Source organism: Lissotriton helveticus, chromosome 1_2, assembly GCF_964261635.1.
Source record: "Lissotriton helveticus chromosome 1_2, aLisHel1.1, whole genome shotgun sequence".
Classification (NCBI taxonomy): domain Eukaryota; kingdom Metazoa; phylum Chordata; class Amphibia; order Caudata; family Salamandridae; genus Lissotriton; species Lissotriton helveticus.
The window spans coordinates 457,483,930-457,511,197 of record NC_136058.1 but is presented as its reverse complement, the minus strand read 5'-3'; the positions used below and the strand labels follow the sequence as shown (position 1 = coordinate 457,511,197).

Here is a 27,268-nt window from a genome sequence, read left to right as displayed (position 1 = left end):
TATGAAAAGTTGCGTATCGTCGGCGTAAGAGACAAGCTCCACGCCGAACGATTGCACCACCTCTGCCAGGGGGGCCATGTACAGATTGAACAGGGTGGGACTCAGGGCCGAGCCCTGAGGTACCCCCTGTTCAAGCAGCACCCTGTCTGAGAGGGAAGTCCCTCTTTGGACTTGAAAGCTCCTATTGATCAAAAATGCTTTCAGCCATCCCAGTGCCTTATTAGTAACTCCAGCTTTGTTTAGACACTGTAGCAAGATGGAGTGTGCTACAGTGTCAAACGCGGCACTGAGATCGAGCATGATGAGGGCCATAGTCTTTCCCCCGTCTGCCCCCTCTCGTAAGGTTTCCGTGGCCCTCAGGAGAGCTGTCTCCGTAGAGAAACCAGATCTGAAACCCGACTGGGACTTATGGAAGACATTGTGGGCCTCAAGATGTTCCATGAGTTGATTGTTGGCAATTTTCTCAGCTAGCTTAGCCACATAAGGTAGCAAGGATATTGGCCGGAGGTTATCCATTGTGTCTTGGCTGATATTCGCCTTTTTTTTAATTGGTAACACTACTGCTTGATTCCATTCCGTCGGCAAACAGGCAGTGAAGAAGGAGATCTGCAGTAGGTGTCTGAAGTGAGGTTCTAATGCAGGGAAAGCTTCAGCTAAGATTTTAGGAGGCGCCGGGTCTCGGGGAGACCCCGATTTGATTTTATTGCACAATTTAGACAGGACTTCATAAGGGGGAACTTCAAAAGATTTTAGGCACTCAGGTGTATTTACACGGTTGTCATTTTCAGTAAAGTCCGTGGCCGGCTCTGGCTGATTGGAGAAACTAGTATAGATTTTATTAATTTTGCCCGAAAAGTATTGTGCAATTTTATTACAAGATTCCACAGAATCATTTTGGGCGGAGGAAGTCACATCCACTATAGATATTTCTTTATATATCTGAAACAGTTCCCTAGAGGAGTTGCCTGCTTCCATGATACGAGTATGATAGTGTTCTGCCTTGGCCATACGTACTGATTTATAGTATTCTCTCTGTGCTGCTTTATACTGCATTTTAGTATCTGCACAGAAGTTCTGGGCTGGCGCCAAGCTCTCTCAAGTTTTTTGCATGCCGTCTTCAAAGTTTGCAGTGCTTGGCCAAACCAGGGAGCATCTTTTTTTGATCTCCTAGCATTGGTCAGGGTGCGACTGGGGGCAGTAATGTCAAGAGCCTTAGTGACGATATTATTTAAGTTCTTGTTAGCTGCCTCACAGTCGTCCCCTTTAGGAGGGCCTTCGTCCTGGGCAATTTGAATGAAAGAATCTAATGAAAAGTTCTTCCATTTTCTGCGTTTATATCGCAGGGATTGATGTCGGAAATGCTCGGTTTTGTCAAGTTGAACCGTGATGGGAATGATATAATGATCCGACCAGGGTATGGGTATAGGATCTGAGGTGAAAACTCCCTGCCAGTTCCCAAAGATGGGATCTAATAAGTGCCCTAATTGATGTGACGGTTCTTTGTTTTTTATTTCGAGCTGAACCGAAAGAAGTTCCCTTCGGATATCAGTAGCGTCCTTGTCTAAGGGATCTTCAAAATGAGCATTGAGATCTCCTAGCACTAATACTCTGGATTTCCTAAGTGCTAAATGAGTAATAGCTTCCATTAGGGTGGACGTGAAGTCATGCAGTCTACCAGGTGGTCGATATATCAAGATGCCTGATATAGAATGGTTGGGACCGGTGTTGATTGTAAAAGATCCGGCTTCACTGTGATCAACCTGTATGTACGATAGGGAGCAGACTAGAGGGGCTTTCGTAGCTATGGCAATGCCGCCTCCTCTACCGTCTTTCCTATCCAATCTCGAAAGGGAGTAGCCATGGGGCATGGCCTGGATAATGTCCGGGTCTGAATAATCATCCAGCCATGTTTCCGTCAGGAAAAGGATGTTAAGGTTTTGGTCCTCAAGTAGATGGAAAATTTCTGGTACTGACATTTTTTCAATGTCTGGATGTGGTGTGTAGCTGGCTAGAACCGGCCACGTTGCTCCTGGTCTACCTAGTGGACCGAGCCTGGTGATGTGATCATTATGTTTTAGGGCGCCTTTAAACCAGAGCAGGTGCTCTTGGTATTTTAATGGGATTTCCACCTCCTCGAAAGGAGTGTACTCATCCGGTGGTTCCTCTATTTTGTAATAGTGGAACTCCTTTGTTACAGCGTTTGCTGCTGGAAAGTTTATCCATGAATAGAATACCTCTGTCTGCCGATATTCATGTGCCTCAATTACGAATATGACTGTACCACCTCTTGATATAAGTCCATTTTCCATAAGTTTTAAAGTTATAGTTTTTCTTATGCTGACCGGGATGAGTATTGCGTCCGGGTCAGTTTGCAGGAGACTTGTGTCTTCCTCTATTAGACGAGCTGCTATTCTAGCTGTCTCTCTTTCTTCTTCAGTTTCTGACATTTTTCCTGACAGAAAGGTTTTTGTTGCAGATCAGGTTTCCACGGAAACAAAGATTAGATGCACAATGTTTTGGAACAGTATATCCTTCAACGTTGAATATACCAAAAACTGTACATAGGAGTCTCCTCCTACTAAGTTTGGCGGATTTAACCTTTGACCCACTCCAGACGTCTTTGGAGTTTTATGGGAGAAAGGGTCTGTGTGGAAAAGCACGACTGAGTCACTCTAAAGCCTTGCGTTAGTTTTATCGCCTTACCAAACCGTTGGGCGCCATGTAGTGTAGTTCCTATTATCCCAATAGGCTCTGCGCATTGGAATAATATCTTCAATAGTATAGACGTAGGACAGAGGTTAACTAGGTCTTCTACTGACGATATAAGACTTAAGTTTTGTGTGCCAGCTAGCTCAGAGTTCACTAGAAACTTTCTCGAATAGGCGAGGAGGAGTTTAACCTCCCTGGATAGACAAGAAGGGATTTAGTTTCTGACAACCATAGAACATGACAACTTTGCTCTCCCTGATCAAGAGTATATCTCCAGAGTCGTGTGAAAACAAAAGACAACTATTTTACTCAGTCAGTACGTGCATACTTAGTTCCACCAGTTTGTAGAGAAAGAAGAGATGGGCGTGTTCAATAAAAGGTGTTATTTATTGATCAGTCTCTTTTTCTCATACAAGAGAAATGAATCGCTACAGTAGCAATAATTAAGGTTAAGTAAAGTGCATACAGTAAAAGCAGGATTATAAAATAATACTGTAAAAGCATTGATATGGTTTCTTAGCCATATGATACTTTAAAATGGATAAAAGATATACATACATATATACATTGACTAATCGTACTCAACTGGTGCTTCTAACTACGCCTACCCCGGTGTACCTGACCTAAGCCTAATACGTGGGAGGGAGTAAGTAAGTAGCAGTTTAAGTTAAGTTTGTTTGGCCAAGAATCTGACTCAAGAATTCTCTGTAAGGGGTTAGTCAGTTCAGTACCTGGGATTTAGAAGGCAGGAGGGCTGGTATCTCTCTCTCAGGACTCGATATCCCAGTCACCCGCGAAGGTGGGCTGGAAGCGCTGGAAGCTGGATTTCTCGGCAGGAGAAAAGGCAGCGTCTCTCTCAGCGCGTCAAAAAGGGAGGGGCAGCGTCCGTGGGCTTCCTGCATCAGCTGGGCTCTCCGGCAAGTAGTCACTGCTCCAAGCTCATCACCACCGTGTCTTTGCTTAGGGCAGCGTTGGTATATTTATACCTGAAAGGTGCCGTGTTTGACGTAAGGATGGACATAATACGTCAGTAAGGATGTCATAAGAACTGGTCGTTCTTTCATTCTTTACAGGAGTTCTCGAACGAAATCAAAACAATAGCTACAGGGGATTTCCCAGGTCTGCTGGAGGTTTGGTATGTTTTGAGAACTCGGTGTGCTTTCTAGGGGGCTGGAGGAATAGGGCCTGCTTAATGTGACAGCATGCGCTATGACTTAATCTGAAAACGGGATTCTGTGCCGTTGTATGGATATTAGTGAATTATAACCGGACAAGGGTCAGAAATAGGAGTATCGATATAGGTACCTAGATAAACACACTACACTTTCACCCACTTCTCCATCTCATCTGTGGTCATTGAGCTCTGATTTTCTTGTTCTCAGGATTCTTGCAACACTGCTCCAATCACTTTCTCAACTGGGATGATTCTTTGATTCTCAACCTCTTCTACCAATCCTTCCGTACCCAATCTGGACAAAGCATCTGCCTTACCATTTTGTGAACCTGGACGATGGGTAATAATGAAATCATAATCTGCAAAGTACAATGACTAGCGCAACTGCCTGGGCGTCAATGTTCTGGCCGACTTCAAAAATTTCAAATTTCCATGATCCGTATAAACCGTGACCGTATGTAGTGCACCCATTAAATAATGTCGCCATTCTTTGAAGGCATCCTTGATGGCCAATAACTTCTTTTCTGTGATGGTATAATTGACCTCTGCAGAAGTAAATTTCCTTGAGCGAAAGGCCACAGGATGCAATTGACTGGTTGTTTTATGTCTTTGGGATAACACACCACCTAAGGCCAGATTGGAAGCGTCCGTTTCAAAGTAGAAAGGCTCAGATGGATCTGGGTGTAATAAAATTGGCGCTGTGGTGAAATCTCTTTTTAATTGAGCAAATCATTCTTCTGATTTCTCTGTCCATTCAAACTTGACTCCTTTCCTAAGCAATCTGGTCATAGGAATTAACTTCTTAGAAAAATCTTGAATAAACCTCCGGTAGAAGTTAGCGAAACAAATGAAACCTTGAATCTCCTTCACTGACTTAGGAGATTCCCTATTCACCACTGCTGTAATCTTGTTTTCATCCATCTTCACTCCATCTGGTGCTAACACAAATCCCAAGAACTCAACCGAAGAGACGTTAAATGCACATTTTTCCAATTTGACATATAAACTGTTGTCTCGCAGTTTCTGCAACACCTTCTTAACCTGTTCTTCATGTTCTTCGATGGATGCTGAGTAAATTAAAATGTCATCGATGTATACTATTGCATTCCGATCAATAAACTCTTTCAGCACATCATTTATAAAATGCTGAAAGGCAGCTGGGGCATTACATAGGCCATAGGGCATAACTTGATATTCAAAGAGACCATGTTTTGTTCTGAAAGCTGTTTTCCATTCATCTCCTTCTCGTATTCGAACTAGATGGTAAGCCCCTCTCAGATCTAGCTTAGTATAGATTTTTGCACCTTTTACCTGATCCAACAATACAGAGATTAATGGCAAAGGATATCGATTCTTGATGGTTATTCGATTGATGGCCCTATAATCGATGCAAGTTCTTATCTCCCCACTCTTTTTTGGAATAAAAAAAAGGGGTGATGAGACTGGGGACTGAGACGGTCTAATGAATCCATTGTTGAGGCATTTTTGTAAATATTCTTTCAAGTGTTCATTTTCTCTGGCAGTCAAAGCATAAATTTTGCTACACGGGAGATTAGATCCTGGTTCCAAATCTATCTTACAGTCTAATTCTTGATGTGGAGGAAGATTTTCTGCTTCCACCTTACTAAATACATCTTGGACCTCCATATACTCTTCAGGCAGGCTGGTTGTATTTATAACGCATATCGTGGCTTCTCTTTCACTTAAATGAAATGTAGGAGTTTCCTCTCGATCTCTTTTACAATTCTTATGACAATCCTCTTTACAATATTCTGAGTTCAATTCTATTGTTCGAGCTCCTCAATCATTTGTAGGATTATGCTCTGTGAGTCAAGGCAGCCCCAAAACCAATTGAAACTGTGGCGCATCAATTAAATTGAATTGCATGGTTTCAAGATGTCCTTCAGATTCCAATTCCACTAATTCTGTGTGACTTACAATAGGACCCGATGAGAGATTGGTCCCATCGACTGCTCAAACCGCTTCATTTTTCTCTTTTCTGATTGGTCTCAACCCTACTTTTTCTGCAAATTTCAAACCACAAAGATTTCCCGTAGCTCCGGAATCCACCATCACTGTTACTTGTTTCAAGGTTTTCTTCCTGAACCGTAAAGTCATCATCATAACTAAATGTGGAACAGCTGATTGCAAGGTATGGGCCAAGGTATGAGTTTCTGGAGCTTTTTTCGATTCTGCTACCACCAGTCCAACTCCATTTACTGGTGGCGCGAGGCGTTTTCCGCCGGTGTCTGTTTTGGCTTCTTAGGACAATTTCGAACAAAATGCCTTGTACCTCCACAATAGAGGCATTGTTTGTTCACTAGTCTTTTTTCTTTTTCTTCTTCAGAAAGAGGCCCCTGGATTGCTCCAATTTGCATAGGTTCTCCTCCACAAGCCATTTCCTTTTCCTGACCTCCTTCAATCCTTGTTCTATCAAATCTACGCACACTTGGACGAAAATCCTGCTTCTTCTCTCCTCTTCTTTCACTTTGACGAAAATCAATTTCTAGTACCAAATCAATTAATGCCGATATCTCTGTGGGTCGATTTGGTACCTGCGCCAAAGCATCCTTCAACTCGTCTTTTAGACCTCTATAAAACACTGCTGCTCATTTGTTCTCTGGCCATTCCATTTCTACCACCAACTTGTTGAACTGAGCCAAATAAGCTACCAAATCTCTGCTTCCCTGTTTAATTTCCAGCAATTCATTATCTGTGGCTTGAGAAACTCTTAGTCGATCAAAAATTCAAAGGAATTCCTTTTTAAATTCATCCAACTCATACAAGATAGGGTCGTTTCTGGTTACCATAGGCATTAACTGAAATTAGTTCTCTTTGGGTTCCCTCTAAAATGTCACCTAATTTCTTTAAATCCAATCCTTCCACCATACTGCTCAGGTGCTAATATTTCGTGGGCACTTCACTCTATCAGAATGCGTTTTTTGCGAATGCATAGGAGCAGTATGCCACAAGTTCCCAATACCCCTCCAAGATTTCTCAGCACTGCGCATATATATATAGCGCAATGCCAAGGAAATTCCAGTGGGGGAAAGGGGATGGGATAAAGAAGAGACAGCCACACCACGTCTGATTCTTCCTTCAGCTTCAGACGAATTTCTTTTCTTGTCTTACCTTCTATGCCAGGCTTTTCATAACTGCAAGATAATCAAATCATTAATACCTGGTAGTAATCCTATTACTTTCTACTGTATCGACTTTTACCATTAATAACTTTCCCTGGCTTGATATGACTTTTGCTTCTCTTCTATTTTTAGGAATATTGCTTTGTGTTTTTTATGCTGAAACTACGAATGTAATTTAATTAGTATTTGCCTTAAATGCATTCCCAACTCTTGATCTCTCTTCTATCTTTTACAGGTTTCCTCACCTAAATCTTTCAGCAACTATGCGTTAACTGGATTCTGTTGTTTATCTTCTCAAGGTAAGTATTGCTTCACCTGTATCTTCTATTACTCAATGTCAATGCTATTTCGTTTTTGGGGCTAATTGTGAAGTTAACTCACTTCTATTATCTCCAACTTTCAAACTGATAGCAACTTAGACCTCCACTTAATTAAACTCTTCTCTGTATCCTGAATTTAACTAAATAATATTACAAGACTCGAGTTCTGGCACTTGACTTGTGCAGACTCTTAGCTCCGTCTTGTAGCTACAATATCCTGCAGCCTCCAATTGTATTCACATGCTTCTGTCAATGCGCATGCACGGAACGCTAATGCTATATCCTGCAGCCTCCAATTGTATTTATTTGCTTCAGTCAGTGAACATGAACGGAACAAAAAACGCTAAATACTTGTCATGCGCACCAATGACTCTAACAAATTCGAACAGTCTTACTTGATGTTGACTTTGTTTCATTCTTCAAAACTCCGACTTGACTGGAAACATTTACTGTGTCGTGGCGCGTTTTTTCCCTAACTAAATTTCGCGACGCGACCTCCATACATATTGCTCCTCTCACAAGTTAGGTGAAATGCAACACCTGGTTCCCTATGATGATGAAGAAAGGCTGGAACGCTAACTGACTGCACAGAATATCCTACCCTGGCGGCCATTTTAGATACAGGTTGTACTCTTTGTGTGCTCTGCTTGTTTAATCTTCTGCTCTTAAAATGCACCTTGGTAATTACTGCATTTACTGAGTGCTTGTTGCTCACTCTGGGTCTGATAATCCTGACAGTCCTTATCCTGGGTCTAGTAATCCTGACAACGGTGAACTCTAAACTTCTTAAAAATGAATCCGCCCCTGAGCTTTTAATTCATGTGAGCTGTGAAGGGTGAATGTACTCCCAATTTTAACGTAAAACGTGGTATCCGCCAAGGCTGCGTTCTAGCCCCGCTGTTTTTTACTTTATTTATTAATGAAGTGGACGCAGTGCTTAAATTGATACAGGCGGATTCCCCACTAGTGGAAGGCAGGGAAGTCCCAGTCCTGCTTTATGCGGACGACGCTGTGCTCTTATCTAGAACGCCGGTAGGCCTTTAAAGGTTAATTGATGAGTTTGCGGCTTTTATCAATAAGAGGAAGCTGATGATTAACAAGGCTAAGACTTTTACAATGGTATGCGACCCGAAATATAAGAGTTTGAAACCTTTTTTTATTGAAGGCAACAAAGTGCAAAACGTGGATAATTTTTGCTACTTAGGTATTTCCTTTTCTTCAGATGGGAAATGGAACCACAAATTGTCTCATGACCGGGACAAAATGAGTAAAAGCACATATGGTGTTTTTAAATTTGCTTCTAACTTGGGGGATCGTCGCATTAAAGACAAGGTTAATATTTATAAAGCAAGATGCACATCGGTTGCACTTTATGGGACTGGGCTTTGGGGATACCAACCCTGCTGTGATTTACAAACGGAAAAAAAATTCTTTTTTAAAAAAGCTTTTATGTCTCCTGGCCTCAGCCTCCTCCGAACTCATTCGTAGTGAAGTCGGTCTTAATTATCTGATGGATTTAATAGCCCTGAGACCCCTTCAGTTATGGAGATCAATATGGTTAAAGGAGGAGACCATTCTTACCAAGTCTATCATTAATGACTGCCTGCGACTGGATAACTACTTAAAGATCCCCCGGCTTATTTATTTATCATTTTCTTGAAGATTCTTTCAAAAGTGGCTTTAGGTGTTGAATGCAAGACATTTAACACAAGGGTCTGAGCTCTGAAAACCATTTCAGGTCAATAATAAAGAACTAAGGCCCTGATTAACAATGGTATTGAGATTCATTGATTGCAAATTCAGGTCCCTGATTTACAAAATTTACAACTGAACTTGGAAACGCACTTACACTAAAAACTGTGACCTTATGGTGGAATTTTACATTTTAAATAATCCACCAATGGTGACATTTGTGGGTGATCAATGACATTGATTTGTACCAAAGTAGGGAGGCAGGGAGCAAGGTAGAGGGCATCTCTACCCTGTATGCATTTTGCATGTGCTTTTCGACACTGGATTTGGTTGGAAATTTACACCTGATAAATGTTGTAGGATGGTTAGGAAGGGATAGGGACCATCGCCAATACGAGTAGGGGCTCCTGGGAAACAGATATTGAATTAAAATAAATAAATGCAAAAAAAATCTATCATATGCAAAAGATATGTTCTGTGTTTGAAGTCCCGGGTAAGCTCAGAAAACAAATTTTTAAGCATGCTCCTTAATTTCTGTTTTTTATCTGTTCACACATTATGTCACGTTTTTGCATGTGGAAGACAAAAAAAAACAAGCAGGTCGCAGTAAACTGGATGTGCAATAGATTTGCTCAGAATGCTCATTGTGTCCAACTCTTTTAAAAATAAGGCCCAGATTTACTAAAAATGTAAATGGGATAACCTCATTTTTTGATGAAGTCCTGACACAATGTTGGTCGGAAAGGCTCCGACAGTCTGCCGGATTCTCCTCTACCGCGTTGGAACCTTACCGACCGACTCGGTCGGTTTACATTCCGATTGACCGATTACAATGTTCACAGTCAGAAGGTAAACTGTGCAGTTATTCTAAATCTGTTCTGACCGGCTCTCTGAGTATTCAGATCCGCATTGTAGACTCCTATGGGCAGCGTTTCCGGCCATGAGATTACAATATCGATTTCCAACAGCCTTTCCAAATCAGCCTGTCTGACACGAAAAAGTAAATTTGGGGGCGATCTTCGCTAGTTGAAGGATCTTTCACCCCGTCATTAGCTCCATCTGTCACCCCACTCGCAACCTAACTGAAACGCATTTAAAGAGTAATTGGAGCATTGTCTTTAAACTTACCGAAGCTGCACCGGGCTGACTGCTGTACCGAGCCCTGGCTTATGGGACTTCACCTCCTGTGAGACAACGGCACCCAGGATCTTGGATGTAGCAGCGGAGCGGACACGGACGGTCCCTACAGGATATGTAGCAGCAGAGCAGACATGCACGGTCCCTACAGGATATGTAGCAGTGGAGCTGACACGGACGGTCCCTACAGGATATGTAGCAGCGGACACGGACGGTCCCTACAGGAGATCAGCTGAGCAGCACAGGGGGTGAGGACGATTCTCCTTCGGATGCTAGCACGTAGATCTATGTTACAGCCATAACAGTACTGCCCTCGGGTGTGGGACGCCTCCCCCTCTCCCACGTCTGGCCGAGGACTGTCCTCAGAGCGCTCGGGTGTCCTGACACCTTATTTGTTTGAGAGAGGGAGCGCCTGATATTGCCATGCCGTGGGTCTTGTGATCTTCCTGCAGACTGAGGGATTTGGAGCCCCCGGCAGAGCTGATCCTGGAGTTCACGGAAGGGTTGGATGGCAGAGCTGTGTGTAACGGATAATGGTGGGGGCTGGTTAACACTGGACCTCCGGTGGGCATGCTCAGACTTAAGGACGTCTTTTCTGGCACGGGCCCCAATATTCCCTAACATCGGAAATATCTCGGGTTTCTTTTCCACGATAGATATCAAAATGGCCGCAACAGAACTTCAGTAGAAAATTTAAAAAAAAGGGGACTTAAAGTAGAAAAATGACTACCTCCCTGGAGTCACTGCTCAATGGTAATAGAAAGAGGACTTCATTGCCTCCTCTACTGAGCTCCTAAAATGGCTGCAACAAATTTCTCATACAAAAACACTACTGCCTCTCTTGTCCTGAAATAGATGAAGGTCTACAATTGCTATCTCTTCACTAGTCATTAATCAATATAGACTTCTTGGAACGTCTTACCTCTATTCACAACACAATCACTTTCACCCCACCTAGGTCAGCTTCTCTCTCAAACCTTGATGCAACAACCCCGTCAGGGAAGCATTCCTCACTGACTTGCCTCCCCTCTCCTCCTAAAGTTCCACCTGCACCGACCCCGTTAGGGCAGCATTCCTCACTACCTTGCCACCCCTCACCCCTATATGTCAACCCTTACAACCCTGTTTAAACGCCCCCCTTTAAGGGCACATCCCGCTTAGACTGCTTCACATCGGTTCATCCTCCGCCTTTTCAGTAACACTCACACTATGGAGCGCTCAGGTAAATGCACCTACTCCATCACATACCCCCCGCACCTCTCAAAAAAGGCAGCCAAAGGCTTCAAACACAGCCTATTAAAATCTCATCCAGAAACCCCTATCTCTGACCCTTACTTCTCAATAAACAACGGGCCCATTAAGAATGACATCACTTTCTACACGAAGAGAAGAGCTCAATGGAGAAAAGCCTTTCTCGCTCTCTTTAAGGTATCTAAACTGAAGAAAACAGCACACAGTTGTGCCTTATCTATCCTCCCCTCCCTATTCTTCAACGCAGCAGCCACCGTCAATATCTATCATAATGGTATCATATTAATCCAATCCAATAACCACAACCTCAACTTGATCAACCACATTTTTCCGCTCATTAAAGAGAGAGTCACTCTTACACATCCCTCCTCTCCATCCACCCACGCTGATATATTCAACTCCCATCCAGCTCTCGAAGTTAATCAGAACTCCCAGACCCCATCTCCCTTGACATTACCTTCTAACCTCACCGACTACCCACCCAACAACGCTCTCCACCTTACAACAACCTCACATAGTATCACCACCAATTCACTCACCTTCACTCCTCACCTGGCACTTTCGCCCGACCACCCCTCCTCACCTCTAATCCCAGCACCCCACCTCTGCTTAACAGCCTCCCCAACTCCCCATTGGATCCCACCTTCCACCCTCACCCTGCACTTTCGGACCCTCCATCCCCCATCACCTTTACTCCCAGCACCTCCCCTCAGCTTAACAGCCCCTCCAATTCACCTTTGGATCAAAGCTTAGACACCCCCCTAACCACTCATCCTGATCTCCATATCTCACCCTCCCCTCCCACCTCTACTCGCAGCTTCCCCCTTTGGCCCATCAGCCCCACCCGTTACCCCCACTGCTCTGGACACTCCTGTATCTTTAGAAACCACTACACAGTCTACTCCCTTTGTCCACCCATCCAATATTGAAACCATCACACCTGATACCAGACTAGACATAATATTATCAGCCCTTCAATAGGCCAAATCGGACATCCGAACCCTTCACGACCTTATTGTACTACAATCCAAGTTCTACTGCTTTAAACAGGATCACAACCCGTCTCCACCCCCCAAGATCAATAATCGCATCCAACATCTTCCTGCAAACATCCAAGCTCATTGTTCCCCACACTGGAGCACAGTCCCACTCCCTAATGCCATCACCCGCCCTAACAGGGGACTAAACTTGCTATCTGACTCAGATCTAGTGGCCCTCCTACGTTCGTACGATCAGCCCCATACCCAACTGAGCACGGGACTTCTGGTTCGTCCAGTTAGCCGAACAGAGAGATAAACGGTTAAGGGGGGGTCCGAGGGGAAAAAAATTATTATAGACCTACTGGTACCTAGTCCCCCAACTAGACACTAAAACACATGGAAGGTACAGAAGGTCTCAGAAATACAGAGGGAGAGAAAAGAAAATAGCAAATCTCTCTATTGGGACCTAATAGTGTCCTCTTTACATGCCCAGAATACACAGTTAATCTGGAAACAACCAAGAAAACAAAAACAAGAGAAGATGCACAAGGAGAGGAAAAAGATACCCATCAGCCCACTCATAAGTGGAATCTCGTCATCTGGGTATATGTTGGTAAATGGTGTCCTCTAGGGTCTGCCTTGGAAACAATCCATAGGACTGCCTAGTGATGGACCCAGAACATTTTACCAACAGATGACAGTATATGAGCGGGAGGGGTTGAGGTTGCAGTGCTCAAAGAAAAAGAAAAAGAAAAGGAAAATAATCCAAGTGATTCTAAAAATACCTACGATGATGTCATGAAATACTTTATTAGGGCTGACCATCAAAGTGGTATGGTTAAAAACAGTATGCTGATAGCATGTAAGGAATTGCTACCCACCAATGTTGTTATTCGGTCAACATGTTTCAGCCTCAAGGGCTTTCGTCAGGACCTATGGTGCTACTGCAACACTTACTTAAGTGATGTGAAAGTGGGATCTACATCTGCTTTCCAAACTGAAAAGAGTGTATCTTCTCCTGCATAGACACAATACAAAAGACAGAAACAGAGACATGGACAAATGATGTCAACAAAAAGAAGTGCACAGGCTGCAAACTCTCGTTTCTATGGTCTTTATAATATGGCTATGAACACTTGAAAGACACTCACCCTTATTGTGGGGAGAGAAAACCTCACCTCACCTGGCCACTGCTCAGGAAGAAAGGGAGGCCACGCACTGGAAATAAACAGAACACTTAGAAAGTTATAACCAGTGGTAGTAGAAACACAATCTACAGACAAGAAAAACTGGATTCAAAACACATAAATCAGAGACACACATGGTGACACAATGGCCAGACTGGTTTCCTCTTGCATCAGGAAAGTATACCACAAAGCCTCACTGACTGCACTGCTTGCACAAACCTGTAGACCTATAAAGTGCAAAGGCCCAGGTAGCCAGCCGCAGTCACTGGGAATAGAGGCGCCTACTCCTGTGCTTTCCACCTAGTACTCAAAGACCAAGGACCAAAGCAATAATGCTATTGACTGTACCACCACCACTGACCTCTCCGTCGTTGCCTCGGAGTGAAAACTGAGCCGAGGGGGAGGCGACGACTGATGGTCACACGCGATGTTAAATACCGTGAGACATACCTCACGCGCATATGCACACCAGTCAAATCGTTGATTTGACTGGTGTGCATATGCGCGTGAGGTATGTCTCACGGTCGGCCTGTTAATGTGGCTGAGGCTTATCAGTGTTGGTCACGGTTGGCTGCCTGTGAGCCGATTCCCATTGGCCTACACATGAGCCAATCAAATTTTGAAACAAAGGAGTTTCCTTTCAGGTCCACTGCAGGCTTATCAGTATAGGTCACGTTTGGCTGCCTGTGAGCCGATTCCCATTGGCCTACACATGAGCCAATCAAATTTTGAAACAAAGGAGTTTCCTTTCAGGTCCACTGCAGGCTTATCAGTGTAGGTCACGGTTGGCTGCCTGTGAGCCGATTCCCATTGGCCTACACATGAGCCAATCAAATTTTGAAACAAAGGAGTTTCCTTTCAGGTCCACTGCAGGCTTATCAGTGTAGGTCACGGTTGGCTGCCTGTGAGCCGATTCCCATTGGCCTACACATGAGCCAATCAAATTTTGAAACAAAGGAGTTTCCTTTCAGGTCCACTGCAGGCTTATCAGTGTAGGTCACGGTTGGCTGCCTGTGAGCCGATTCCCATTGGCCTACACATGAGCCAATCAAATTTTGAAACAAAGGAATTTCCTTTCAGGTCCACTGCAGGCTTATCAGTGTAGGTCACGGTTGGCTGCCTGTGAGCCGATTCCCATTGGCCTACACATGAGCCAATCAAATTTTGAAACAAAGGAGTTTCCTTTCAGGTCCACTGCAGTGTATTTAACATCGCGTGTGACCATCAGTCGTCGCCTCCCCCTCGGCTCAGTTTTCACTCCGAGGCAACGACGGAGAGGTCAGTGGTGGTGGTACAGTCAATAGCATTATTGCTTTGGTCCTTGGTCTTTGAGTACTAGGTGGAAAGCACAGGAGTAGGCGCCTCTATTCCCAGTGACTGCGGCTGGCTACCTGGGCCTTTGCACTTTATAGGTCTACAGGTTTGTGCAAGCAGTGCAGTCAGTGAGGCTTTGTGGTATACTTTCCTGATGCAAGAGGAAACCAGTCTGGCCATTGTGTCACCATGTGTGTCTCTGATTTATGTGTTTTGAATCCAGTTATTCTTGTCTGTAGATTGTGTTTCTACTACCACTGGTTATAACTTTCTAAGTGTTCTGTTTATTTCCAGTGCGTGGCCTCCCTTTCTTCCTGAGCAGTGGCCAGGTGAGGTGAGGTTTTCTCTCCCCACAATAAGGGTGAGTGTCTTTCAAGTGTTCATAGCCATATTATAAAGACCATAGAAACGAGAGTTTGCAGCCTGTGCACTTCTTTTTGTTGACATAATTTGTCCATGTCTCTGTTTCTGTCTTTTGTATTGTGTCTATGCAGGAGAAGATACACTCTTTTCAGTTTGGAAAGCAGATGTAGATCCCACTTTCACATCACTTAAGTAAGTGTTGCAGTAGCACCATAGGTCCTGACGAAAGCCCTTGAGGCTGAAACATGTTGACCGAATAACAACATTGGTGGGTAGCAATTCCTTACATGCTATCAGCATACTGTTTTTAACCATACCACTTTGATGGTCAGCCCTAATAAAGTATTTCATGACATCATCGTAGGTATTTTTAGAATCACTTGGATTATTTTCCTTTTCTTCTTCTTTTTCTTTGAGCACTGCAACCTCAACCCCTCCCACTCATATACTGTCATCTGTTGGTGAAATGTTCTGGGTCCATCACTAGGCAGTCCTATGGATTGTTTCCAAGGCAGACCCTAGAGGACACCATTTACCAACATATACCCAGATGACGAGATTCCACTTATGAGTGGGCTGATGGGTATCTTTTTCCTCTCCTTGTGCATCTTCTCTTGTTTTTGTTTTCTTGGTTGTTTCCAGATTAACTGTGTATTCTGGGCATGTAAAGAGGACACTATTAGGTCCCAATAGAGAGATTTGCTATTTTCTTTTCTCTCCCTCTGTATTTCTGAGACCTTCTGTATCGTCCAGTTAGCCCTCATAGAGCCACCAGATTAAATTCCAGAGGCATTGTTGAAAATAACCTCACCAGAATCCCCATCACAGCCAAACCCACCTCAATATTCTCCCAGCCACGGCTAAGCTGTATCCTCCTAAACTTCAGGTCCGCCTCTAGACATGCAGCAGATATAGCTACCCTAATTATCACAAACAAACCTGACATTATGATCCTAACAGAAACCTGACTAATTGAAACCTCTACTCCCATCATGGACATTCATCTACCCCCTAACTATGACATCACCAGACTAGACCGAACAGACAGGCCAGGCAGTGGGATAGCATGCATACACCAGATCTGCCTAACAGTGACCAACTCCAATGCCCCTGCTTTATCATCGTGTGAATACCTATGCTTAAACATCGCTAACAACAACAAACAAATATGCTCTTTGCACGCTTTCTACCATCCTCCGGAAGATAACCTCACTTTCATAGAACACTTCATGGACATTCTAGCATCAAATGACAACCAACACATGAAGCTAATTTTCTTAGGGGACTTCAACCTTCACTGCAATGACCACAACGACCTGGGGTAAACAGTCGCAAAGCCTTCCTCACGGACCTCAATCTCAACCAAATTATGCAACAGCCCGACACTCGACAAAGGTGCAACTCTCGACCTAAAAATCTCTAAAATGAACTCCACTCAGCTCGACTCGATACTCCCTTGTGACTGGTCTGACCATCATGTCATTTCATTCCAAGTCTTGGAAACCATTAAATGACTCCCTACTCAACCCCTGAGAACTAAGATTTGGAAGAGAAACCTGAAAAACGTCGGATCTGATCTTGCAGCCCTAGCTAACTCAAACCCTCTTAGCCCCCCGGAAGACCTTACTGATGTACAAGGGCTGACAAATCACTGCTTTCACTCCATAAACAACCTCCTAGACAAAATTGTCCCATTGCAACTGAAAAGAACCTCCTCAAAAGACTCTAAACCATGGTACGATGGGAGGCTAAAGGATGACAGACACTTTCTTAGAGTAATTGAAAGTCGCTGGAGAGCTACACCCTCTACTGACCTCCTCAAACTTCTAAGAAAATCTAGAAACGCTTACTTTAGAAAAATCAGAAAATCCAAAACCGATTTCTTCAGGTCTCAACTAGACCTAGCCAAGAACCGACCCAAAAAACTATTCGATCTGATCAAAGCCCAAACCAAAAGTCTACCTAATGTCCACATCGACAACCATCTTTCTATTCTCAACTGTGATGAATTTGCCTCCTATTTTGCCGCTAAGACCGAATCCATTAAATCAGATTTACTCATGGACCTAATATCCATCTCAGACTTAAAAGACAGCTCATCAATGCCCCCAGCTGTCTCCCCAGCTAATGACCTTCTGTTATTTAAACTAAAAAACAATGCATCTTGGTCCCACTTCAACATTTACAGTGAAGATACCATACTAAAGATGCTAAATGCGCTGAAACCCTCCAATCACTTCTCTGACCCACTCTCCGTGAACTACATAAATGACTTCATTCCTCTCTTACTACCCCTCTGGACCAAGATCATTAACACATCCCTTCTTCAAGGATCCATTCCAGACATCCTGAAAATGGGGCAGGTCTCGCCTATCCTAAAGAAAACCAAAGCGGACCCCACGGACCCTAATAACTATGGCCCAATCTCTAACATCCCTATGTTAGCCAACCTCTTGGGAAAATGCGTTAACATGCAACTGAACAGTCACATTGATCAATTCAACCTACTGAACCAATTTCAATCCGGCTTCAGAGCAGGTCATAGCACAGAAGCAGCCATGACACATGTATTAGACGACACTCTAAAAATCTTAGACCAAAATGAAGCCTGTCTTCTAATCCTACTCGACCTGTCATCTGCTTTTGACACCGTCAAACGCGAAAACTTGCTGGATCTCCTGAAACACAGAATGGGTTTGTCTGGAAATGTTTTCAACTGGTTCACCTCTTTCCTCCAATATAGATCCCAAAGTTTCAATGTCAACCAATCCCTGTCCCTCCCCTCACCTGTCACACTGGGAGTTCCACAAGGCTCTGCCCTCTCTCCAACTCTGTTCAACCTCTTCATGGAACCTCTTGCTGATCTTCGCAGCCTTTCCAAGATACACTTCCACATGTATGCGGACGACACCCATATATACATCAAGATCCACTCCCTGGAGGATATCAAATCACTCAACACCACACTTCAAAAAACCCAAACGCGGCTGGCCGAAAACTATTTGAAACTTAACTCCCTCAATACGGAATTCCTTTTAATCGCCCCTCCAAACAAAACTCACTCCATCCTGGACTGGATGAAGCACCTAACAGCTCTCAATAGTCAACCACTCATAGTCGAATCAGCAAAATCTCTTGGAGTTATGCTGGACAAACAACTCAAGAGGCAGAAACACTTCAGCGCCACTACAAAAGGAGCCAACTTCCACCTAAAGACCCTGCAAAAACTGAAACCCTATCTTCCAGCCCACGATTTCAAACAAGCCTTGCAAACTCTAGTTATCCCCCGCGTGGAGTATGGAGCAGTAACCTTATGCGTCTCCCAAGATCTTCGACAGCCCCGCTAAGAGCCACAATCAACTCAGCGGCGAGACTCATCACTGGCTCTAAGAGAAACACCCATATATCCCCAGACTTGAGAGCCCTCAACTGGCTTCCGTTTGAAGCCAGAATTCATTTAAAAATCGCATGTATGAAGCACAAGGCCCTCCACCACAAAGCCCCACAATACCTAGCTCAGAAACTAGCGGGCAGCAGATCTTCCAGGAGTGCTAAGACTCTTCTTCTGCAACCTCAACGATTTGCCAAAAAAAAAACATATAACCGGTCCTTTTCTGGTATGGCTCCTAGGATATGGAACGCCTTGCCCAGAGAAACACGAATGAACCCTTCCTCCGCCTCCTTCAAAAGAGAAGTGAAAGCTATCCTCATGGCTAAATTCATGTGAACTATATGTCTATTCAATGTATTGTATTACTTGCTGTTTCTTGTGCTCCTATTCGTTCTGCTGTTTATTTTGTTTGCGCTAGCTTAGCACCGTATTCTCTAGATTTAGTACTATTATAACCTACTCACATTGTTCGTGGTAGACTATATCCCACCTTCTACTTTGACTTGTAAAGCGCTCTGATACTCGCAAGAGTCTTGTTCGCGCTAAATAAAACCTTTAAAATAAATAAATAAATAAAATGGCCAATTGTCCGGCAGAACACGAGTTCCCATAGGAAACAGTGGTAATCTGACTGAACAGTGTTTGGTTGCATCGTAGTCGGTCGGGCGGAACCACGAGTCGGTAAGTCTTGATTCCGAGATGGTGTCAGGCGGCAAGTTTCCGACCAACATCGTAATTGGCTTCTTAGTCGTTTTTGGGATCTACAAAGACATTCAAATGAAAGTTGCATGTTTTTGTAATAAAATGTAACAATCACATTATATTGCCTTTCAAAACCTTGCATCAGGTAGAAGTCACATGGCTAAAACATGGGCATTTCGATGTAGTGTGATGCAAGTCAATCACTCTCACTACCCAGGCCCGATATGGCAATACTACCTAGCAACATGAAGTCATCAGGCATGGTGAGGAGAGGAGAGGTGGTCTGCCACTCTGAGGGCTCAAAAGGAACAATCGATAAATGGGGAAAGAAGCAGTAGAGCCTCTGGAAAGAAGGAGGCACCCTGTCAGACACACAGCCAGTCAAGTAGCAGCCAAGCAATCTGAGCACCATGTCCGGTGAGTGTTGATACGAGTCAAACCAGACAACTCCAGTCACACACAATGAAGTGTTGCATTCTCAGTATCCCCCTGGAAATGATGCACAACATCTGGTGCATGATGATGCCGGTTGCACCAGATAATTCTGGTCACACACAGGCACAAGTTTAGCAGGGCTGTATGAGGTAGAATGAGGCACTACTACGGGTACGCCCTCATCTCCATGGACGAAACCTGTGAATCAGTCACCACATGCAATGAGCAAGCAGTCAGCGTGTCACATGAGCAAGATGCGGCACAATGGAGAAAGCCAAGCTAGAGCTTGCAACCAGTGATTGCGCTCATTATCAACAAGACCCTTATGCATGTTATGAGCCCCATGATGCAGGGGCCACACACCTTAGATTCGGGCAAGACTTCTGGGGCTCCACATAAGGCAGTCCGGCATCCAGGCACAATTCTTTGCTCCATGCTCACACCGTGCTACCAGTTGGGATCCAGCTGACAATGTGGGCACTTAAGCGAGCACAGCTCTCCCGGTGTCACAATTAGATGCTGTGGGTTCCTTGCAGGAGATCTTTGATGTTCCTGCGACCCCAAAAGAACCGGGGCAAAACAACAAGCCTTTAGAGGGCACGCACCAGGGTGACACACAGCAACAGGTAGTCAGTCTAGGCCATCAACTATTCAGGAAGGGTACTCTGTCCCTTCCAATGGCATCAATCCTCCTTGTGCACAACTTAGTCCTCTGTCTGTGTGCGCCCAGCAGTCCTACGTTCTCCAGTTCCATGTCCCCACAAGTGTATCTCTGCCCTGCAGAAGTATTGTAAATTGTAAATTGATACTTGTATAGCGCACTACTCACCCGCAAGGGTCTCAAGGCGCTTGTACGAATACCGCTGTGGAACCCATCCTGGCTTTCCCTGTGAGTTGTCCACTCCTGGGCACCCCCAAGGTGGAGGCCAGGCATCCTTAGCGTTTTGTGGGGGCCGTTGTGGAGATTAAGCAAGCTATTGCCCAGAGTTGCAGAGTGGGACTCCATGATTGGAACAGGCACCGAGGCGAGAATTATCAGGTCCGTGGAATTTTGAGCCCAAGACCCGCCGAGGCGGGGAATTGAACCCTGGTCCCGGGCTAGACCTCTGCATCAGGGTCTGCCGCTCTAACCATTGAGCCACACAGTATGGCACCAGTAGTTGTACTGAGGTGTGACTTTCAAGCTGGGGGTAATTCAGGGGGTTTACCGTAGAACCACAGATGTCTCCCTATAATTTCAACTCTGACTGCCATGAGGCCATGGAATGCAGATCTTGTTCTCAAGTAGGGGATAATGCTCTGGCTCCCAGAGGACAATTGCCAAAACCTCGGCCTCCAATCTACAAGCCAGGCCCTCAAATGGCAGAGGTCTGTCATTCCAGTTCAATGCCCAGTGTCTTTTAGCTGTCGCTAGGGAATGCATAGATTACAAATCCACCCTTACCACCGGAGAGGGTTTGCATTGTGAATCCAATGAAAGGAAACATTATGGGGCTACTCCACTACAATCCTCTATTGCAGCTTGAGGTAATGTCAACCATTTTCTTATGTTATCTTAAGGGTAGGTAGTGAAACATACATAGGTATTCTTCACCACCTGGGCAGGATATAAGTGTGCCTGTCCTTCCTGTCACCTACCACTTGCTTCACCCCTTAAGACTTACCCCAGAAGTGCTCTAGTGGTAGTGAAAGGTCCCCTCGGAATTGGCCAGTGGTTTAGAGAGGCCAGCCAGAGCATAAGTGCATTGGTGTATGCAAAGGCCGGCAATGGCCGGCTTGACACATGTTTAAACACACATAGGTGCAAATGCACACACACAGGCTTGCAATGGCAGGCTTGACACATGTTTAAAAAGAAAATAGGCGCAAGTGCACACACAAAGGCTTGCAATGCCAGGCTTGACACATGTTTAAAAAAAAACATAGGTGAAAGTGAGGACACACAGGCCTGCAATGAGAGGCCTGACACATATTTAAAAACGAAGAAAGTGGGTAAGACACGCACCAACGGAAATTGAAAAGTTGGCAAGATTGTCGCGTGCTGCTGGGGCTTCGCTCTCTGGACCACAGGGCGTTTGGAGATAGAACGAAAAAGCAAATCCTGATAGGAGTTGTCCCCCTGCGCACAGCGTAGGTAGTACCCGACAAAGGGTGTAATTGAGTTATTCAAAACAATGAGTTTCATCCATCATTAATAATTTTATTTCATTAATGGTTTTTCAATTGTCAAGAATTTATTCATTCCAAATTTGGTGCAAAGGTATATCCAAAATGCTTTGTTGTGTATCCCAAATGCTTTGTTATGTATCCCTATGCATTTCGGGCCTTCCTTTGGCCCTTCTTCAGGGGAAATCTCTATAAGAAAAACAAATATACGGGCTGATAATGGGGAGCAATTCTCCACCTACTACATGACATCAAAGTGATCATTAGTGCGCAGTGTCCGGAACTGGATAAATAAGTTACAAACGTCCCTAGAAAAAGAGTGCAAATCATAAAGAGCAGTCAAAGGTGATGATGGCCGTTGGCGTGTGCTAAATAATGAGTCTCGTGCTGTGCGGAAAATGAACAGCATACGGGAGGTTATTTAGGGAGTAAAAACATAATCACAACATGCATACTAAACCAGTGCTGAAAGAAAGATATGCGTAACTTGTGTGTTAAGAGTGAAAGATTACAACGCGTAGCGTGCGATGATAAATGGGGTGAATGGTGAAACAAATACTGGTTATCTGTGAAAGCGCCGAGGTGTCGGACAATTATACGGCATTGCGTTGTGCGGTATTGGGCAATGCGGGTGGGTAAAAAAAGTATATTACTTACTGAAAGCATTTTAAGAGACAGTCCTAAGCTGTTGCTTACGTATAGGGGAACATGCATCTATGCGAGAGGTGGGTTCAAGTGAAGTTATAAAAAAAAAGCAATGTGTTGACGATTGGCAGAGATAGAAAGAGGACTGGGAAGTGAAAAAGAGTGGTGGCCATTTTGTAATGGTAAAAATAAACGGAAACGAGTGTTATAAGTGGCATCCACATAAAACAAGTGAAACTTGTGTAAAACACGGTGTGACTGTGCTAAAGGAGTAAACGTTGAATTGTGAATTTGGAAGTGAATTCAAAAGTAACTTAAAAATCAAAATACATGTGTTCATAATGTAACATAAAAAGATACATGGCTATGGCGTGAGCACTTCATGAGCAAGGATAATATGAAGGGTGATAATGATCACAAATAGCAAAGAAATTCCATTCTATCGTTTAACCCTGTGGGTTGCATCGTACATAAGTATCTGATCCAAAAATTCTCCCTTTGGAGCAGTTTGTCTTTCATGTTCATGGTTTCTGTGGGTCGCACGTTTTCAAGCACAGTGAATTTCAACTGTGCAATGTTGTGTCTGTTTTCTGCAAAGTGTGCCGCAATTGTGGATTTCATGTGGCTGGTCCTGATGTTGCTCTTATGTTCAAGAATTCTTGTCCTAATTTTGCGTTCTGTGTGGCCAACATAACAGAGGCTGCATGGACAGAGTGGGAAGGAGACCAGATCACGCCGAAACTCTAAGAAGAGGAGGGGGAGGGTAGTTGGGAGAAATCAAAAAGAAAAGGGAAAGTAAGCACTTGTGCATCAGGCTGGATTTCTCCAGTCCATAAATAAACATTGTGCACAATTATACTCTTGAGAACCAGCCCAGGGTATATGTCCTATGGATTGGACAGAGCATCACCAGGAAATGCTTGTTTGGTACAACTTACCAGACGGACTACAAGTTCAAGCGGATGAATACATCTCTGAATGTAGGGGCTCATTTATGAGCTTTTGAAGCAGTGTGGTGCAGGAGGTTACCTCGCTGCACTGCATGACAGGGAAAGGGCAGGAATGTGCCCTACTTAAGGCAATATGCTGCAGTCCTATCCATTCGCCTACACCCTGTTGGCATACTAGCGCCACTGCAGGCACCATGGCACAAGGCTGTCTTTGTTACATGAAGGATTGTTTTCCTGCAAGAAGGGACACCTTCCAGTTGAAAAACAATCCTGGGCGGCAGATTCCTCTTTCTAAGTGTGCTGCAGGATACAATTAGTGCAGAAGGGTGTAAAGGTGCAGAATGCAGCACACATAGAAAGAGATAGAAATGAGAAGAAATAGAGACATTCCTTCTTCTTACGCCTCCCCTGGGAAGGTATAAGATTTTGGAGCATTTTCAGGTTCACAAGTTCTTGTAAATCCCAGGATGCATCAAAATATATGGGCGTTGCATGGGAACACCCACGCAACACTCATGGAATGCCTTCCCAGGCCTCAGTAACCCAAAGCAGCGATCTGCGCTATGTTGCTCACTCCAGATTTCAGAAGCCACTCAGAGCTACGCAAAGTGACTTTGTGTGGTTTCAAAAATTTCACTTAAAGGTTTGCATCTCACATCCACCACACTGCATGGTGCAAACGTGGCACAACCCTCTCGAAAATAAGCCACATAGTTTTTGGTAAATGTAAGCAGTGTATTTACCACGGACCATTTTTCAAATCCCTATATTCAATGAAATGTGTTTTATTTATTAAATACATAATTTTACCATAAATAAATACAGTATGCAAATTAAAGTGGCTGAACAAGAGTACAGCTGCGTAGCATGATTGATTAAGTGGAGCTTTGCAAGGGTCCATGATGCATAGGGTCGGAATGTCTATCTCACTTGTCCATATAACATGATTAATTACCGGGTATTTAATCCCTCTGGTGAGTACTCATAGTGTGCTTATGTGTGACTTCTGTCATATAAGGTCACTGACCTGTGATCACGGTTAGAAGAAAAGAATAGAATCGTGGGGAATCCATGGCTTTGATGTCTTTCCCTCAGCTGGAGGAATCCCAGCTCCTGAAAAACTTTAAGAAAATATTTTTCGTCAATTAAGTCGAAGATTCAAGCAGTGGCATCTTAGGGTGGAGCTATATATATATATATATATATATTTAGTAATTAAAAAACCATAGAAAGTCACTGAAAAAAAAACACTGGTTACAGCAAGAACGTTATAGTTAGCTGACATTTCACTTGTACAATACCAGAGAAATGTAGCCGTTATAGTTGGCTCAGCTAACAATTACTTGTGCCCGTGCAATGCACTACTGATGACGTCATATATTACATCACTCATGACATGGTCAGTGACATCACTGATGTCATCTCAAATTAAATCACTCATGACATCATCCAGTGACTGAGTGTTTCTAAAAAGTTTAAGAATGTTTTATATACATTTATATATATACATTATATATATATATATATATATATATATATATATATATATATATATATTCACTGAAAAAACCATAGGTTATAGACCATATATAGTTAGGAATTAGCATTTAGAAAACCTTATTTTACTCACACAAAACCATTGAAATTCCATATATAGTTAGTTGCACTAACTATATATCGCGCACCCGCAATCCACTGCTGATGATGTCACATATTACATCATTCATGACATGGTCAGTGACATCACTGATGACATCTCAAATGACATCACTGATGACATCACTGATGACATCTCATTTGACATCATTCTTGTGCTAATACGATAAACCTCTTCAGACTCTAATATAACCTTAGATACACTCAGTGTATACAGACACTCACACACTGTCACTCATCCATGGAGTTACTCACACACCTAGTCAGTCATGCAAAGAAACAATCTCACCTCCATTTCCTCAACTATACAGTTATACACACCTTACTTATTCAAACATATACTAACACATATTTACTCTCTTATACAATCCCTGATACAAGTTCACAATGATCCATACAGCCACTCACACATTCAGTGGCTCTCATGCACAGTTATTTATATATGCCAACTCTCACATGTACTGTGTTTTACATATGTACTTACTATGACATGTAGCATTGAGATATCCATTCACTCATCAATACACTCATGCACACAGTCAACCACCCATGTAGCTTTTTCCACATGCACTCTTGAACTCATACACCTAGTGAATCAACTGCTCACACATCTATGCACAGAGTCACACACCTCCCAGCCACCCCCACACAAACTCAATCTCCCATAGAAATACTTGGGCAACCAATTAATAACACATATAGCCTCTCGTATAGCTAATGATCAACACATGCAGCAGTTTACATCACAACAGACATAATGATGCACAAATTAAGACAGTTTAGTCACTAACCCATGCATTCAGTGAGACACATTTAATCACTCACTCATACAGTCAGTCACGCACCTACTAAATCCTTCATCCAGACACTTATACATCCACTCATTCTTCAATATCTAAGACATATTTTAACTTTACAGAAACATACAGTCACTGGATGTTGTCATCAGTGATGTCATTTGAGATGTCATCAGTGATGTCATCAGTGATGTCACTGACCATGTCATGAATGATGTAATATGTGACATCATCAGCAGTGGATTGCGGGTGCGCGATATATAGTTAGTGCAACTAACTATATATGGAATTTCAATGGTTTTGTGTGAGTAAAATAAGGTTTTCTAAATGCTAATTCCTAACTATATATGGTCTATAACCTATGGTTTTTTCAGTGAATTTTCAAGGTTTTGTAAATGCTAATTCCTAACTATATATGGTCTATAACCTATGGTTTTTTCTGTGAATTTCATTGGTTTTTTAACAGCTAATATCTGTAGCTGTAAAATGTATTCTTCTTTAAATCCAAAAATATATTTTATATGTTTATGAATAATTTTTTTTTTAAATATTTTTTTTCCTTCGTTCCCGCTTCGCGAATCGGGAAGCTTCCCGTTAGCTGACCTTGATGCCGCGAAATAGACCGCGAGCCGGTAAACGTTTCTTTACCGCAAGTGCCGCGTTAGAAAACAACATCGTGACGCCTCCCGTCCGCATGACGTTTCACGTTGTCGCGTGATACGTCATATGACGTGCTACGTTAGCGAACTGGTACGCGAAGCGAGTCGCAAAGCGCAGGTTTCTGGAAGCAAACCGGGAGGCCCTGCAAAGCGCTTAACGTAAACACAGCAAGTCATGTGACTTGGTAATAACACTTTTCATTGGTTCATTTCACTTTTGGTTTCCTAATGATGTAAGACTAGGTCATATAATCTAAAATGAACACTTTTGATTGGTTGAGAACTCTTGTTTTTCCCAAATGATGAAAATCCCTCCTTCTTTCCTCACTCTGACTTTCATCATTGTGAGAGAAAGACCCTTTGTGATCACTGAGCAATGGCTTCTTTAGTAGCTTCAGCTGGTGCTTCCCCACCACCTCCACCACATCCAAGGAAGAGTGGACCACCTGCTCAAGTTGTAATTCAACAAGAAGAAGAAGAAGAGGAACAGGAGGACGAGCACGAAGAGAGGCAGTTTTTGCCTGAGCAGCCCAAGACGTCTCACCGGAAAGAAAACTTCATTTGGCAATTTTTTAAAATTCCCAAAGGTCAGAAAAA

The 27,268-nt window shown here is 43.5% G+C and overlaps 1 long non-coding RNA gene across 3 annotated transcripts in view; it reads left to right on the top strand.

Annotated features, from left to right (window-relative positions):
- The window catches only part of LOC144807731 (uncharacterized), a 423,118-nt gene that overhangs the window by 94,178 nt on the left and 301,672 nt on the right, over nucleotides 1–27,268 (top strand). For all 3 annotated transcript variants that reach the window (XR_013606400.1, XR_013606402.1, XR_013606401.1), the window contains exon 4: nucleotides 7,262–7,325. This is a non-coding gene — a long non-coding RNA (uncharacterized LOC144807731). The remainder of the gene's footprint in view (nucleotides 1–7,261; nucleotides 7,326–27,268) is intronic.